The following is a 17,077-nucleotide window of genomic DNA, read 5'->3' on the forward strand; positions in this document are numbered from 1 at the left end:
TTCTGTGGAGCTAGCCTGCTCCAGACCAGGCTAAATTCCAGGATCTATTTAATCTCATCCCTAATGTCAGTCAGCAGTCACCACAAATGGAAACCAATAGTTATTTCACTGCTCACTATACATTGTTATCACATATAACTAGACCCACTGTTATTATTTAAACGTTTGTGATCATTAATTTCAATGATTTTGGATAAAAAATGATGTTTAGATGATGTTGCTATCATTAGATAATTTACAGTTTCCCATAGACTATAAGGCTATATATAAAATGATAGAATATTAGGGCCACAGAGGGGAAAAAACACAAGTCATAATATTGTAACCAGTTGTTTTAAAGGAGGACAGTTGTTAAAATGACAGATGTGGGGCATTTCGTGAAATTGTACTTCAGTATGGTTTCATAAACAAAGACATGCTGATGTGCCAGAATATTAAGTATCACATTGTCATAAGTATCAAAACTGTAAAAACAATATGTAGCTTTTCTGCAGAAAGAACCAGCCTCATAAATTTATGACTTTATCCTTTTTCTTCAGTGTGGCCCTAGTACTCTGTCATATAAACAAATACACATTCCATATGAATATAAAAACACAATGTGTAACATTATGTTCCTTTATTGAATAAGGACAAAAAGCAGGTAAACCATCAGCTCCTTTCGAAACTGAAGTCACAGTGACTCTACAAGATGGAAAGCACAGAATCCAAGCATATTATACAAAATGATACATACACATTCAAAGGTCTGTATATAACACACCCTGCATGTCTGCACACTAAAATAAATGCAGGACAAATCCATACACATCAACTGAACAGACAAATGAATGGATGCAGTAGCCTCCCTGCAGCCTTGTATTACACACAGTATACCGCACAAACATCATAAGAGGCCAAATTCGTCAAAAACGAACCCAAAAAAAACCCAAATTCCTCTGCCACCGCAGGACATATTTAACCAAAATTGAAAGCACACATACTAACTAAAATAATTCAACACATATTGGTCCCTCAGCAGCCGACCACTGTCGTCATCAGGGAAGATTGCCGGATTGTCCCAGTCCATGGCTGGTGGCACTCTGGGGGCCCTCTCCTTCCTCAGGCAGGCCACATTGTGGAGGACAGCACAAGCCACAGTAATATCACATGCCCTAACAGGGCTGACCCTTAATTTGTGAAGGCAGTGAAAGCGTGCCTTCAGGAGGCCAAAGGTCATTTCAACTCTGGCCCTGGTCCTGGCATGGGCATGGTTGTAGGCCTGCTGTGCTTCCTGGGGGTCTGTGAAAGGTGTCAGGAGAAAAGGCTGGCAGCCATACCCCTGTCTCCCAGCAACACACCAGAGAATTCACCTGTCAACACAAAATCTCATCATTACTACCTCATAAACACAGTGATATTCTTGACACAGCCATGATGGTTATAAATAGGGGTTGTGTGGCTTACCTTGTGATAGGCACTGATAGATTTCAGAGGCCCGAAAGATTCTGGAGTCATGGACTGAGCCAGGCCATTTTGCCACAACATTGCTGATCACACAGTCAGCATTGCAGACCATCTGAAATCATAAGATGAGGAATATTACACCAATCAATGCACATCACTGGCAATGCAGAGTGTTCGTCAATGGACAATATCAAAAGTTATGTTCACCTGAACATTAATGCTGTGAAAGGATTTCCTATTCACAAAATCGGCCTCATGGGCACCTGAGGGGGCTTTTATCCTTATGTGTGTGCAGTCCACTGCACCAATGACATTGGGGAAACCTGTCACACAAAGTAATGAGTATCCTACTATGTGTTAACAGTTGTCCTGTAATTTGTAGATCCTCTTACCTGCAATCCTATAGAACTCCTCTTTGATGTCACAGAGTCTTCTGTGGCCAGGGAAGGAGATGAAGACATCTGCTAATGCTTTGATAGCCAGACACACACTCCTTATTGTGCGGCAAATTGTGGCCTTGTTCAGCTGTTCTGCATCCCCACTGAGTACAGGAAGGCTCCACTAGCAAAAAGCGCAAAGGCCACACAAACCATTTGCTCCACACTCAGTGCATGGCTCCGTGCAGTGCGGTGCTTAATCCTGGGACCCAGTAGTCTGCATAGATACCTGATGCCATCTGCAGAAAACCTGTATCTTTCATATAGATGGTCATCAGGGAAGGCCAGTGGGTCCAACCGGTCCCTGAAGACCCTTTCTCGCCTGAAGGCTCTCCTCAGCACAAGTGCTTCTTCATCCACCACATCTCGCACGAATGGGCATGCCATTGTCAGAGCAGAAAGGAACACACAATTTTGGGCCTTCATATAGGCTAGTGGCCACACCTGGTGCTGGGGGGGTGGGCAAAAGAGGGCGATGCCTTATAACGATGACTTGGTTGTACTGATTGCTGGGAAAATAAAAAAAACCTTAGAAAGATGCCACCGTCCTGTGTGCTCACAATAAGAGCTCATATGTCATGGCTCACTTGACTTTACGAGAATATACCTAATTTTTATTTTGAGCTGTGTCATCTTCTTGGAGCTGGGGAGGAAAGAAAAATAATGATTAATACATTTGTGTTACAGTTAGCATACAGTGTACATTGAAGGCATATCTCACCTCCCTCTCAAGTTTTTTTATTTCAAGGTCCAGTTTCCTAATTGTCCTCTTTTTTATTTCGGACTCCAGTGCAAGATTCTTCTTCTTGTACTGAATGTCTATGTCTGCCAGTTCTATTTGGCGCCGGAGGTGGTTGCCATACAACTTTCTGATAGCTTGTGAGCTCTGTGAACACAATACAATTAGCGCAGCTGGAATTTGGCAGGATGTGGTGTCCTTTTATTAATACGCACTATGTTGCCAGGCTGGTTTTCCCACTGTATAGCATCTGGGTCCTGTAAAAGAAATTAGATTTTTTGATTTTGATGAGGACTCCTCACCATTGTAGAGTAAATAGTACTTTCACAGTCTTAACATGATACCTCATGCCTTCTGGAATCCAGAGAGATGGTCTCCTCCTCATCATCGTCTCCATCATGTGCTGTTGCTGCGGCACTGGGGCCTTCACCCTATCACATTTAATCGGATTCATATTGAAGCTAGTAGACAAGACATGCCAGGCCTACAGTATGCCTTTGATGGAGTACTCACTGGATCAGCATCGTCTGGTGCTTGTGCTGGTGGCTCTAACAGGAACACAGTGCTGCCAGGCACTGCAAGGCAATAGGTAAACCAAAGTCAGACAGTCCAAATTGATTCAATATGAATGTGGTTGTATCCCATGTAGAGATGGAAGGACATACCTTGAATGAAGCGGGTGGCATCTTGGGAGGAACCTATGCTTGTCTCTTTCCCCCCAGGGATCCCCTCTAAGACGGGCCTGCCTTTATTTAGCTCCAAGGCCATGTCCTCTGCTGGGGTAAGGTCAGCCTTTGGTGACCCACCACCCGTGCCTTGTCTGTGGGTATTCTTTTTCACTGCTAAAACAGTACAGACAATGTGTGAGCAGGCACCTTCTGGGTACAATATATGCTTGTGCTTTGTTAAATATTAGTCAGGGACCATACCATTCTGCAGAATGTTCTTGTATTTGATTTTGACCTGCTGCCATGTCCGTTTTGGCCCGTTCATGTTTAATCTACACACACACACACACATTTAATGGAGTCACACTGCAAAAAATTACTTGGTATTTTTGTCTTGTTTTCAGTAAAAATATCAAAAAAATTATCATAGCTTTATACAGTGTGATGGAGTTACTTTACACAATTTCACTCATATCTGCAGTGCATTTCAATTAAAAATTTAACCGTTTCATAATTACAGTACAACTGCATTTTTGGAGATGTGAATTAAATATTTGAATTGTAATTGTGATGTTTCAGCGGAGCGGTGAGTGTGTAATTGTGCACTACTTACGCATTCAGGCGGTCTACAATACTTTGCCACGCTTTTTCTCTTTGCTTTATCACTGTGGCGGTGTTGCCTTTCTTCTTAATTATATCTTTTACCTCCTCGTATGCCTCCATGAGGATTTGTGCTTCCGACGGGGAAAAGTACGCGGCTCTAGTTGCCATGGTAAATCAGTTAATCTGTGATCTGTGGCGGGGTCTATTTGAGTGAGCCGTGAGCGCGCACCTATCCAGGATTGGTTTCACCTGGCTTAATGAATCCGTGTCTGCTCATCCTGGTTTGGTCTTTGTGCAACCAATTAAGCCTGGACGCACATGTTTTGGCTTCATTGAGCTCAGCTGAGTCATTTATCCCGGATGTCTTAATTCTACTTTTGTGCAACAGGCCCCTGTTCTCCAAGTCGGTCCATTAGACTATGTTCACCGAATTCACAAGTGACATTATGCTATATAGACTTCTGATTATTCGCTGTTAACGGTTTGTATAAATTTTCCATTACTTTTAACCAAATTTTCATTACTATTTTTTATTGACACTTGAAAGCTGCTGTGTCTGATCCCATGTAGACCTACCGCCTCCTGCCGTTGTGCCCTTGATCAGGGCATTTAGCCCCCCACATAGAACCGCACTTTTAGTCACAGGTTGTCAACCCTCCACCTGGAGACCTCCTGGGTGTGCAGGCATGGCGTTTTCAACCAAATACTTTTGTCTTTATACAATTATTCCTTCATTCAATAAATCAGAGTTCAAACGGCCCACTCGCACTGGCGCACACACACAGCACCATATACATGCACTGAAGGCATAGCTCCCGAGTGACTTAGCGATCTAAGGCACTGCATCTCAGTGCAAGAAGCGTCACTACAATCCCTGGTTCGAATCCAGACTGTATCACATCCGGACGTGATTGGGAGTCCCATACACTAAAAAGGAAAGGTTCCTGGAGTATCCTTTAGGGGTTCTTCAAATTGAAACTGTGGAGGAACCCCTGTAAGTTCTTCAAAGAACCCATTTTAATGGGTCCTCGAAGAACCTTTTGAATAACCTTTCTGGGTTACGTTAACTACCCCCCTCCCCTATTAATAACAATAACCCTAATATTTTAGTTCTCAGTGTTTATTATGATTTTAGTGGCAAAGCAGAATAAAATAATCAAAATATGAGGTTAACTCTGAGCAGAGCCCTAAGTCCAATGGGTACATCCTCTGTCGTGTTGACATTAATGTGTTGATGTTCTCCGTATCCACAGCCATAATGATTTTGCAGTGCATGGTGATCGAACAGGTTTCCTGTTATATTCATCAGAGGTGTAGGGAGGGCGAAGTCTGTGAATCCCAAAAAAATGTAATTCTACAGATGATTAACAAAATATGCACACAACAGTATTCATACCTTGGTTTTTGTGGTGAATGTAAAAAACTGTTTTGATAATGGTTTTCATACACATACCTTGTCCATAATGTAGAGGCTTATGGGATATTCATTGAAGAGGTAAGGGAGGAGGATGGTAATGTGATCTGCATAACATACCAATTGACATACAGTTGAAGTCGGAAGTTCACATACGCTTAGGTTGGAGTCATTAAAACTCATTTTCAACCACTCCACAAATTTCTTGTTAATAAACTAGTTTTGGCAAATCGGTTAGGACATCTATTTTGTGCATGACCCAAGTCATTTTTCCAACAATTGTTTACAGACAGATTATTTCACTTACAGTATAATTCACTGTATCACAATTCCAATGGGTCAGAAGTGTACATACACTAAGTTGACTGTGCCTTTAAACAGCTTGGAAAATTCCATAAAATTATGTCATGGCTTTATAAGCTTATGTTAGGCTAATTGACATCATTTGAGTCAATTGGAGGTGTAACTGTGGATGTACACTGCTCAAAAAAATAAAGGGAACACTAAAATAACACATCCTAGATCTGAATGAATGAAATATTCTTAAATACTTTTTTCTTTACATTGTTGAATGTGCTGACAACAAAATCACACAAAAATGATCAATGGAAATCAAATTTATCAACCCATAGAGGTCTGGATTTGGAGTCACACTCAAAATTAAAGTGGAAAACCACACTACAGGCTGACCCAACTTTGATGTAATGTCCTTAAAACAAGTCAAAATGAGGCTCAGTAGTGTGTGTGGCCTCCACGTGCCTGTATGACCTCCCTACAACGCCTGGGCATGCTCCTGATGAGGTGGCGGATGGTCTCCTGAGGGATCTCCTCCCAGACCTGGATTAAAGCATCCGCCAACTCCTGGACAGTCTGTGGTGCAACGTGGCATTGGTGGATGGAGCGAGACATGATGTCCCAGATGTGCTCAATTGGATTCAGGCCTGGGGAACAGGCGGGCCAGTCCATAGCATCAATGCCTTCCTCTTGCAGGAACTGCTGACACACTCCAGGCACATGAGGTCTAGCATTGTCTTGCATTAGGAGGAACCCAGGAGGAACCCAGGGCCAACCGCACCAGCATATGGTCTCACAAGGGGTCTGAGGATCTCATCTCGGTACCTAATGGCAGTCAGGCTACCTCTGGCGAGCACATGGAGGGCTGTGCGGCCCCCCAAAGAAATGCCACCCACATTTACATTTACATTTAAGTCATTTAGCAGACGCTCTTATCCAGAGCGACTTACACCATGACTGACCCACTGCCAAACCGGTCATGCTGGAGGATGTTGCAGGCAGCAGAACGTTCTCCACAGAGTCTCCAGACTGTCACATGTGCTCAGTGTGAACCTGCTTTCATCTGTGAAGAGCACAGGGGGCCAGTGGCAAATTTGCCAATCTTGGTGTTCTCTGGCAAATGCCAAACGTCCTGCACGGTGTTGGGCTGTAAGCACAACCCCCACCTGTGGACGTCGGGCCCTCATACCACCCTCATGGAGTCTGTTTCTGACTGTTTGAGCAGACACATGCACATTTGTGGCCTGCTGGAGGTCATTTTGCAGGGCTCTGGCAGTGCTCCTCCTGCTCCTCCTACTCCTCAGTGCTCCTCCTGCTCCTCCTACTCCTCAGTGCTCCTCCTGTATTTCAAGGCCTACCTTCAAACTCAGTGCCTCTTTGCTTGACATCATGGGAATATCAAAAGAAATCAGCCAAGGCCTCAGAAAAAAATTTGTAGACCTCCACAATTCTGGTTCATCCTTGGTGGCAAATTTCCAGGTACCATGTTCATCTGTACAAACAATAGTATGCAAGTATAAACACCATGGGACCACGCAGCCGTCATACAGCTCAGTAAGGAGACGCGTTCTGTCTCCTAGAGATGAGCGTACTTTGGTGCAAAAAGTGCAAATCAATCCCAGAATAACAGCAAAGGACCTTGTGAAGATGCTGGAGGAAACAGGTACAAAAGTATCTATATCCACAGTAAAAACGAGTCCTATATCGACATTACATGAAAGGCCGCTCAGCAAGGAAGAAGCCACTGCTCCAAAACCGCCATAAAAAAGCCAGACTACAGTTTGTAACTGCACATGGGGACAAAGATCGTACTTTTGGAGAAATGTCCTCTGGTCTGATGAAACAAATAATATAACTGTTTGGCCATAATGACCATTGTTATGTTTGGAGGAAAAATGGGGAGGCTTGCAAGCCGAAGAACACCATCCCAACCGTGAAGCACACCATCCCAACCGTGAAGCACGGGGATGGCAGCATCATGTTGTGGGGGTGCTTTATTGCAAGAGGGACTGGTGCACTTCTCAAAATAGATGGCATCATGAGGCGGGAAAATTATGTGGATATATTGAAGCAACATCTCAAGACATCAGTCAGGAAGTTAAATATTGGACAATGACCCCAAGCATACTTCCAAAGTTGTGGCAAAATGGCTTAAGCCAAGGTATTGGAGTGGCCACCACAAAGCCCTGACCTCAATCCTATAGAAAATTTGTGGGCAGAACTGAAAAAGCGTGCATGAGCAAGTAGGCCTACAAGCCTGACTCAGTTACACCAGCTCTGTCAGGAGGAATGGGCCAAAATTCACTCAAGTTATTGTGGGAAGCTTTTGGAAGGCTACCCGAAACATTTGACCTAAGTTAAACAATTTAAGGCAATGCTACCATATACTAATTGAGTGTATGTAAACTTCTGACCCACTGGGAATGTGATAAAAGAAATCAAAGCTGAAATCATTCTCTCTACTATTATTCTGACATTTCACATTCTTAAAATAAAGTGGTGATCCTAACTGACCTAAGACAGGGCATTTTTTACAAGGATTAAATGTCAGGAATTGTGAAAAAAACAAGTTTAAATGTATTTGGCTAAGGTGTATGTACATTTCCGACTTCAACTGTACCTTTGTATGCCTCCTTGTCTGTATCCCTGCAGACACAGACACAATAGTGAGCAGTTCAGTCATCTGCTCGCAATACATATAGCCTTCAACATATTCTTATAGCCTACATACTCTTACCTCTTTGTTGATTGGTATACATTGAATTGTGTTCATTTTCTGTTTTAGAAAGATTGGCACAAATATGAAAAGATAGATGGTATCATCATGAAACAATATCAATTTAGATCATTCAAGGGACAAACCTTACATGTTTCAGTTAAGTGCCTGCCACCTGCTGTTCTTTCAAATCAAAATGTTTCAATCGGGCAGTTAGGTTCCTGCAAGAACCCCCACCAACTAAGGAGGTTCCTCGATGAACCCCACCTCGGGTTCTTGGAAGAAACCTTTAGGGGGAATTTTCAGTGCCAAGAATCCAAAGGATCTTCGAAGAACCCTTGTTGAACCCCTAATTTTTTAGAGTGTAGGGCGGTGCATAATTGGCCCAGCGTCATCCGGGTTTGGCCGGGGTAGGCCGTCATTGTAAATAAGAATTTGTTCATAATTAACTGATTTGTCTAGTTAAATAAAGGTTAAATACATAAAAAAATATATATAATATCCGCCGGAATTAGTTTGGGGCGCAGGAAACCCCCGAAGAAAAAAATAGCAGCACCCCCAAACTACTTCTGGTGGCTATGCTTTCAATGCATGTCTGTGGTGCTGTGTGGTGTGTGCCAGTGCGAATGGGCCGTTGCCCGAGGAGAGAGAGCGTGGCATTTCAGCAGAAGGTATAACACAATGACAGACTGTCACGTTCTGACCATAGTTCTGTTGTGTTTTCCTTGTTTTAGTGTTGGTCAGGGCGTGAGCTGGGTGGGCATTCTATGTTGTGTGTCTAGTTTGTCCGTTTCTATGTATGGCCTGATATGGTTCTCAATCAGACGCAGGTGTTAGTCATTGTCTCTGATTGGGAACCATATTTAGGTAGCTTGTTTTGTGTTGGGGTTTGTGGGTGATTGTTTCCATGTCTGTGTTTTACACCACACGGTACTGTTTTTGTTATTCACGGTACGTTTATTGTTTTGTATAGAGTGTTCAGTTTATGTGTTTAATAAACAACCATGGACACTTACCACGCCGCATATTGGTCCTCCGATCCTTCTCGCCTCTCCTCTTCAGACGAAGAGGAGGAAAACCATTACACAGACAGACTAACTACATCACCAATTCGAAACATAACTTGTAGCAGTTATCTCGCTAGAGGAGGACGGCTCATGATAACAGAATGGGATCAATGGAATGGAATCAACCACATGGTAACTACGTTTAATTCCATTCCATTTACTCCATTCCAGCCATTATTATCCACTGACACATATACACACAGTGCATTCGGTACTTATTCAGACCCCTTGACCTTTTCACATTTTGTTACGTTACAGCCTTATTCTGAAGTAGATTCAATGAATTGTTTTACTCATCAATCTACACACAATACCCCATAATGACATTTTTGCAAATTTATTTAAAAAGTAATGTTTCCATTGATCATCCTTGAGATGTTTCTACAACTTGGAGTCCACCTGTTGTAAATTCAATTGACTGGACAATATTTGGAAAGGCACACACCTGCCTATATAAGGGCCCACAGTTGACAGTACGTCAGAGTGAAAACCAAGCCTTGAGGTGGAAGGAATTGTCCGTAGAGCCCCGAGACAGATGTATCGAGGCACAGATCTGAGGAAGGGTACCAAACAATTTCTGCTGCATTGAAGGTCCCCAAGAAAACAGTGGCCTCCATTATTCTTAAATGGGAGAAGTTTGGAACCACCAAGACTATTCCTGGAGCTGGCTGCCCGGGCAAACTGAGCAATCGAGGGAGAAGGGTCTTGATCAGGGAGGTGACGAAGAACCCGATGCCCATTCTGACAGAGCTCCAGAGTTCTTCTGTGGAGAGGGGGGGAACCTTCCAGAAGGACAACCATCTCCACAGCACTCCACCAATCAGGTCTTTATGGTAGAGTGGCCAGACGGAAGCCACTCCTCAGTAAAAGGCTCGACAGCCTAATTGTAATTTGCCAAAAGTCACCTTAGACCATGAGAAATAAAATGTTCTTGTCTGATGAAACCAAGATTGAACTCTTGGCCTAAAAGCCAAGCTTCACATCTGGAGGAAGTCTGGCACCATCCCTACGGTGAAGCATGGTGGTGGCAGCATCATGCTGTTGGGAAGTTTTCAGTGGCAGGGACTGGGAGACTAGTCAGGATCGAAGGAAAGATGAACGGAACAAAAGTACAGAGAGACCCTTGATTAAAACCTGTTCCAGAGCGCTCAGGACCTCAGACTGGGGCGTAGGTTCACCTTCCAACAGGACAACGACTCTAAGCACACAGCTAAGACAGCACAAACGTGGCTTTGGGACAAGTCTCTGAATGTCCTTGAGTGGCCTAGCCAGAGTCCGGACTTGAACCTGATCAAACATCTCTGGAGACCTGAAAATAGCTGTGCAGCAATGGTCCCCATCCATCCTGACAGCTCTTGAAAGGATCTGCAGAGAAAATTGGGAGAAAATCCCCAAATACCGGTGTGCAAAGCTTGTAGTTTCATCCCCAAGAATACTCAAGGCTGTAATCGCTGCCAAAGTTGCTTCAATAAACTACTGAGTAAATGGTCTAAATATTTTTGCAGATGTTTTGTGTTTATACATTAGCAAAAATTTCTAAAAACCTGTTTTTGCTTTGTCATTATGGAGTATTGTGTGTAGATTGAGGGAAAAATACCATTTCATCTATTTTAGAATAAGGCCGTAAAGTAACAAAATGTGGAAAAAGTCAAGGGTTCTGAATACTTCCCAAATGCACTGTATTTACAAAATAAATATGAGGTTTGGAAATGATGCAGACAATTACATTGATGGAAGCCACACAATTTGCAATATTAAAGCTGATTTTCCCCACCCCCAATTTTTTTTTTGTAAATATGTTTTTAATGTTTTTTTTTGGCCTACATGCTGATGAGCTCTATTGCTGCTGGGTTTGGTTTACTTAGTTCATGGACTTTCCCTCTACTCAAATGGTTTTTGTTCTTTTTTAAGATTGGAATGTCTTGCTTCCTCTTTCATCTCTGCTGACACTACACATGCCAGTTCTCGTATGTGACTTAGCAGGTGTTAAATTAGGCTGCCAAATGAGAGCCAGGCAGAGCTGAGCCCAGTACTTTTGGTATTACAAATTTCACCAACAACAATATCCAATGAAAAATTGTCCAGATAAAATTTTGCTAAGCCAAAAAGCACTTTTAACCAACAACAAAATCAGACTACCCCATAGCTTACCTATTCAATTGGATCAGCTTGTGGGGGTGTGTGTGTATATGTATATATATATATTATATATATATTTTATATATCAGGACCCTGTCTTCTGAGAATTTGTAAAAATCCAAATAACTTCACAGGTCTTCATTGTAAATGGTTTAAACACTATTTCCCATGCCATAAACAATTAATGAACATGCACCTGTGGAACGGTCGTTAAGACACTAACAGCTTACAGACTGTAGGCAATTAAGGCCACAGTTATGAAAACTTAGGACACTAAAAAGAGGCCTTTCTACTGACTCTGAAAAACACCAAAAGAAAGATGCCCAGGGTCCCTGCTCATCTGTGTGAACGTGCCTTAGGCATGCTGCAAGGAGGCATGAGGACTGCAGATGTGGCCAGGGCAATAAATTGCAATGTCTGTACTGTGAGACGCCTAAGACAGCGAGACAGGACAGACAGCTGATCATCCTTGCAGTGGCAGACCACGTGTAACAACACCTGCACAGGATCGGTACATGCGAACATCACATCTGCGGGACAGGTACAGGATGGCAACAACTGCCTGAGTTAAACCAGGAACGCACAATCCCTCCATCAGTGCCCAGACTGTCCGCAATAGGCTGAGAGAGGCTGGACTGAGGGCTTGTAGGCCTGTTGTAAGGCAGGTCCTCACCAGATATCACCGGCAACAACGTCGCCTATGGGCACAAACCCACCGTCGCTGGACCAGACAGGACTGGCAAAAAGTGCTCTTCACTGACGAGTCGCGGTTTTGTCTCACCAGGCGTGATGGTCGGATTTGCGTTTATCGTCGAAGGAATGAGCGTTACACCGAGGCCTGTACTCTGAAGAGGGATCGATTTGGAGGTGGAGGGACCGTCATGGTCTGGGGCGGTGTGTCACAGCAGGAAATCTCAATGCTGTGCGTTACAGGGAAGACATCCTCCTCCCTCGTGTGGTACCCTTCCTGTAGGCTCATCCTGACATGACCCTCCAGCATGACAATGCCACCAGCGATACTGCTCGTTCTGTGCGTGATTTCCTGCAAGACAGGAATGTCAGTGTTCTGCCATGGCCAGCGAAGAGCCCGGATCTCAATCCCATTGAGCACGTCTGGGACCTGTTGGATCGGAGGGTTAGAGCTAGGGCCATTCCCCCCAGAAATGTCCAGGAACTTGCAGGTGCCTTGGTGGAAGAGTGGGGTAACATCTCACAGCAAGAACTGGCAAATCTGGTGCAGTCCATGAGGAGATGCATTGCATTACTTAATGCAGCTGGTGGCCACACAAGATACTGACTGTCACTTTTGATTTTGACCCCCCCTTTGTTCAGGGACACATTATTCCATTTCTGTTAGTCACGTCTGTGGAACTTGTTCAGTTTATGTATCAAGTTGTTGAATCTTGTTATGTTCATACAAATATTTACACGTTAAGTTTGCTGAAAATAAACGCAGTTGACAGTGAGGACATTTTTTTTTTTTTTTGCTGAGTTTATACTTCATGTGATATGACAAGCAGGTATAGTGGCAGGTGGAAAGGCCATTTCTTCAGCGATGTCCAGTGTAGGCCTACATACAGGTTCCATGCTAGTGGCTAATGCTACTTCCAGACATTGCGCACAGCATTCAGACCAATTATGCTGATGCTTTGCATTGGCCAATGAGAGGCTTTGAAGGCACCGGTTGGCCATATTGGCACTCCCCAGAAGAAGCAGTCCTCCAAAGCAGGGTTTCCCATACTTGGTCCTGGGGGCCCCCCCTGGGAGCATGTTTTGGTGTTTGCCCAAGCGCTACACAGCTGATTGAAATAACCAACTCAAGCTTTGATTTTTTGAAATCAGCTGTGTAGTGCTAGCTTGGGAAAATAACAAAAGGGGGGGGCAGGACAGTTTGGGAAACCCCGGTTTAGCTCACATAATTTACAAGTATGCATTAAGGTGTTTGTAATAGAATAAACATGGCAAAACTAAATATGAATTTCTATAGCATCCAAAATAAAAAATTACAATAGTGGGGGAATGCCAAGATGGAGGCGCGGTGGTTTCAAAACAGCAACCCTTCAGTCATCTAGTGTATACATAAAATCATTGGTTCAGACCATAGACATTAAAACCAGGTTCAGACCATGGGTAAACAGACTGCAACGTGATTGGCTGAACACGATACCCAACATCTGGAAGAAGCATTAGCCACTAGCAAGGTGGTGAAAAATTGTGTTTTATTAAGACAGTATGCATCATTTTCCAAATTTTCACTAAAATCTATTTGAGGAAAACGGACACCGTTGCAGCCTAAATGAAGGATGTTCTATGTACGAGCCGGACGCCGGAGAACACAGGTGTCTATTACCGGCTGTGCAGATTACAGTTGGACGTCAGATGACAAACGACATCAGGAATAATAGCTCCATCAGGCAGACAGTTTGGCTGCTCCTTGACAAGAAACTTACGTTGAAAAGGCCTAAGCATCTATCTGTGACATCACCTAACCCCCAGCTCACCAATCCGTACCAAAGAAAAGAGAACAAGCAACATACTTAAAATCAGGAAAAGTGATTTATTCTAAGAAATGTACAGTATAGAAAATACGTTGTCTATTTCCAAAATAATCTATGTCTTAACTTGTGAACATAAAACTGGAACATACTACGGAGGTAAATGTCTACTGCTTAAAACAACCAGGCATCACATGTATATTAAAAACAAGTTAAAACATGTACAAAATGTAAAAGAGCAAATAAATATGATTCACATTTAATCCAATCTAGACATTTTACTAGTGCAGACAAACTGGATGACAGCAGAGTAGAGGCATACAGACTTCCATGTCTTGTGCAGTCAACACAATCAGAGACAACAAAGCTGCATAACAGTATCACAACCTCACAGACCATTTACAACTACACTGTCCTTCATACATGGACAGCGCAAGTGAACACTCTACCTCCGAGAAGACCTCATCTAGCTAATACTAAAAATGAAAATTCCCTAGTAAGTAAAACGGCAATACATCCTTGTACAGAATCGTGGAACACATTTAGTCTCACAGCTAGTATTTTCCTATATTCATCCCTCCTTGAGCACATTTCCTTTTAATGCCATAGATGTCTATCAATGAGGGGACTACGCTGCCAGCTCTATGCTGTCTAACACGTATTCAATAGAAGCACAGGGCTCAGGTTGTCTAGACTCACCTGTGGCAGGAAGGCATGCAATCTATACAGCTGGTAAGACGAGATCATATATAAAAAGAGCCCTTTTCTGTCGACCTCAGACATATGCCCAATCATTCACCACACCCCCTAGTGACACAAGTTACCTTACAATCAAAGGTCTCATGGAAGGGAAAAGTATACACAGTCATGAGCTTTTGTAGCAAAGTAATACAAGGCCATGTGTGTGCTGGGGTCCGAGTGAGTGAATGACTGAGTAGAGGGACTTAGTGGATGCCAGAGGACTGGCTATGAGGTAGATTCATTTGTTGTCATCGCTATACCTGTGGGGTTCACAGGTGCAACATGGATTTAAGATGGGGAAGAGTTCAATTCACACAGATAAATTGTTGATAGACGTATCACTCGCCGATGCATGGTGGCAATGACAAAAGCTACAATATTAAAATGAAAAACAAAACCCAAACAGAAATCAAATGGGTTGACAGTAAGCAAGACCGCCATTGTCACAAAGATGACCAAAAATAACAGAATCTTGCAAAAACAATATTGGTTTATCAGTTGTCACAAAATTAGGTTAATTAATTTGTCGCTATTCCAGTCATGTTTTCTTGTGGTGCTTCTTCTTCAAATAATTCATTAAAATACCCGTATAGAACTGTACACCCTGAGGACATATTAAGTTCATTGAATTGGGGAGGAGGAAGCACTAACGTAAAGAAATAATCATGTATGGGTGTGATTGTGGACAATCTTTACCGTTCCAAATAAAATAAACACCACAAATAAATGAGCTACAATAGGATTACCATTTTAGGTGACATTTTTCAACAAAATGTATGGAATGCAATACATGACATTGAAACAAATAAAAAATAATTGGGCTGGAAGGGTGACAACATGAATATAGAAAAACAAATACATCAATTGTTGATTCTAACTCTTGTTCACTTTGTGTGTATGTGCATATGCCAACCAGCTGGGCACATGGAAGTGTGGTGAACCAACCCACAAAAGACCCCAGTTTTTGTGACAGAGGACACCTACAGTGAAGAGTTATACTTAATATATATTCATATATACACATGGTAACAAGCACCAACAAAGAATCCAAGGCCACTAAATTCCAGTAGTTGTAGACTATCCCTAGTGCATAGCAGAGAAGGCTCTCTACAGGTCTGAAATAAAATACATTCTCATAGTGAAGGCAGTCTTGAAGGATGCATAAAATTACACCGGAACAGCAAAAAAAGCTGTGTTTTAGTCGAGGTGAAAATGGACAGAAAGCTCCCCTTTTCAGAACGGTTTCCTTTTTTCCGAAAGGCAATCCGCCATCATCTTCTGTCCCGTCACATGGCGGGGCTCCTGTGCTGTTCATCTATCTACATATATCGAACTCATTCACACATACATTCAACATGAAGGAAACAAAGGCAACTGCAAGGCATGTGTGTGTGTGTGTCTGTCGACAGGGTTCTGATGACGGCTTCTCTACAGTCTCAAAGTACCTCCTTTTCTACACCTGAGTCTAAAAACATTTGGAGACGAAAACGAAAAAAACACAAAGTAACACCAGTGCTCTCCTCTTACCACACCAGCTCCTTTTGTCCATAGAGAGGCTCTGAGAAGACCAGGCTGGAGGTCCATAGAGAGCTATAGACAAGGGGGAGAGCCTTCTCCAGACAAATCCAGTGTGTGAGAAAATAATTTAAAAAGGTCAAACAGAGCACCACAATCAGACCATGTCAATAGACCACTTAAAGCCTGCGTTTACACAGGCAACCAGCCTGCAGACAGAGAAACAGGGTCTCCAGATGTTCAGACTGTATAGCTGGTCCCTCCCTCTAGGCCTAGCCAGCAAGAACTTGACTGGGAGTCCACAGGCATGAAGACAGACAGGGCCATGTCTCTGCAGAGGCAGTCTCAGTGAGGGTTCCACACAAAGCAGACAGACATCCCCAGGGGCAAAGAACTCATTCCCTAAAGAGACTCCAATAAATGTGTCTCCATTGCCTGTATCACTCTGCACATCTCCTGTCCGATGCAGTGGGAGCCCTACTTACTGGTGCCCTTGAACACAGACAGAGGACAAAGTCCATTTTGAACCGCTCCGCAGCAGAGAACATCATTGTTCCGACAGCAGTCACATTTAAAGTCTTAAGACAGGAGAGTCACAGGCAAGCACACAGGTTGTCGTCATGGATGATATGCAGGCACCAATTTGTGTAAAGGTTTTGTTGTGTTTGTCCTTTACCTGAATTGTGGAGAAAAGAAATGAAACAAGAATATCAATCATTGAAACTAGGACTGTGGCGGCCATGGCATTTTGTCAGCCGGTGATTTTCAAGCAAATAACTGCCGGTCTCATAGTAATTGACCGT

The 17,077-nt window shown here is 43.1% G+C and overlaps 1 protein-coding gene and 1 long non-coding RNA gene across 4 annotated transcripts in view; both read right to left on the reverse strand.

The window, feature by feature from the left end:
• Positions 1-332: 332 nt before the first annotated feature.
• LOC135573355 (uncharacterized) lies at positions 333-2,001 on the reverse strand. Its single transcript, XR_010464690.1, has 3 exons — positions 1,839-2,001; positions 1,447-1,558; positions 333-1,352 (listed from the first exon to the last, which is right to left on the reverse strand). It is a non-coding gene; the product is annotated as an uncharacterized LOC135573355 (long non-coding RNA).
• A 1,374-nt stretch (positions 2,002-3,375) lies between these two features.
• The window catches only part of LOC115134055 (chromatin remodeling regulator CECR2-like), a 65,171-nt gene continuing 51,469 nt past the window's right edge, over positions 3,376-17,077 (reverse strand). For 2 of the 3 annotated variants that reach the window (XR_010464689.1, XR_010464688.1), the window contains exons 19-22: positions 8,222-8,247; positions 5,347-5,414; positions 3,552-5,222; positions 3,376-3,464 (exon numbers count right to left, since the gene is read on the reverse strand). The gene's annotated coding sequence lies outside the window, so the exon portion shown is untranslated. Of the gene's footprint in view, positions 3,465-3,551; positions 5,223-5,346; positions 5,415-8,221; positions 8,248-14,060; positions 16,951-17,077 lie in introns of those variants that run through there. The other variant, XM_029667625.2, reaches the window with a different exon arrangement.

The sequence above is a fragment of the Oncorhynchus nerka genome, linkage group LG9a (assembly GCF_034236695.1).
Source record: "Oncorhynchus nerka isolate Pitt River linkage group LG9a, Oner_Uvic_2.0, whole genome shotgun sequence".
Classification (NCBI taxonomy): domain Eukaryota; kingdom Metazoa; phylum Chordata; class Actinopteri; order Salmoniformes; family Salmonidae; genus Oncorhynchus; species Oncorhynchus nerka.